Genomic DNA, 1,348 nt, shown 5'->3' with positions numbered 1-1,348 from the left:
ACAAATATTTTGCCACGTATATTAACGATAAAAGTAAAAAAGTTAATAAATTATTAACTAGTACTTAAACAAACAACATATTTGTGTTAAAATGTATTCGTAACTTACAAGAAGTTAATAAATTAATAAATTTATTGTTAATAACAAATTACAATCGTTGATAACAAGTAGTTTGCAACGCATATTAACGATAAAAGTCAAAAAAGTTAATAAATTATTACTTATTACAGCGGAAAAATAACTTTTAAAGGAATCGGTAAAGTTCGGAAATTTTCGCCGATCTTCGGCCGGCCGCCGCTATATAAGGGGCCCGCATGCAGGTTCGAACCAGTTGTCGCTTCGACTGCGGAAGGTCCGCGTTAATATTTTTTCTTTTTGTTTCAGGTTTTAATTATTTCTTCTTTCAGATTCTATTTCTTTTATTCTAGATATCATTGTTTGTGCATTCAAGTGTTTTGTACACTATGCGAATGCTTCGTCGTTGGTTTATCTGTATATCATCGTTGGCTAGATCAATGGCTATTCATTGGCTATTGTCCACTCTCTTAAATAATTTAACAATAATTTCTTCTTTCAGGTTCTAATTATTTTTTTTCTTCCAGATTTTATTTCTTTCATTCTATTTGTCTCTCTGTTTCAGCATTCGAGTATTTCGTACAATATTCGAATGCTTCGTCGTTGGTTTACTTATGTCTCATCGTTGGCAAAATCTTTCCTTTCACAAATTTTACGACTTCCGTTCGATTTGTTTTCGTTAGAGCGTTCTAGTATTTCGTATAATACTCGAGGGCTTCCTCGTTGGTATGTTTATATCTCGCCGTTGGAATGTTTCTGTTCGTAGTTATGTTGCTCAGGTCTCGTCGTTGGCTTGCTCGTTCCATTTGGTTATTAGCCTTGATGGTTTCCTTGTACTAATCCCTTTCCTTTCAGCTACATATTAACAATAATATATTCTGTTTTAGCTTTTAGGTTTCTCGAGACATCATTTGCGACACATCAATGAACGATGCGTGCGTTTACTTTTAAGTAATCATAAGATAGATCCATAGACTAAGTATCATGTGCGCGCTATCTGTACAAAGGTAAGCTACCTAACTTGGACCGAATATATATATTTTCTCTTATCCCCCTCGTTTACCAAACAGAACATAATTGTTCTCGCGATAGTCGTGATTGTTCTTAAGTACCGACTAGCCTACGCGACGTGCTCTCGTGTACTCGATAGGTGCATGCTTCGTAAGTCATCCTCACGGCTCGTCTCCGACACTCATTTCCAGTCACTGTCAATCTCGTCATGCATCGGGTTCCAGGGTGACCCCCTCGAATCAGTGCGTCTTCTGACCTCGAC

Source organism: Eufriesea mexicana, unplaced genomic scaffold (assembly GCF_001483705.2).
Source record: "Eufriesea mexicana isolate 0111107269 unplaced genomic scaffold, ASM148370v2 scaffold793, whole genome shotgun sequence".
Taxonomy (NCBI): Eukaryota; Metazoa; Arthropoda; class Insecta; order Hymenoptera; family Apidae; genus Eufriesea; species Eufriesea mexicana.
The sequence above is the reverse complement of the archived record's forward strand: the minus strand, read 5'-3'. Positions refer to the sequence as shown.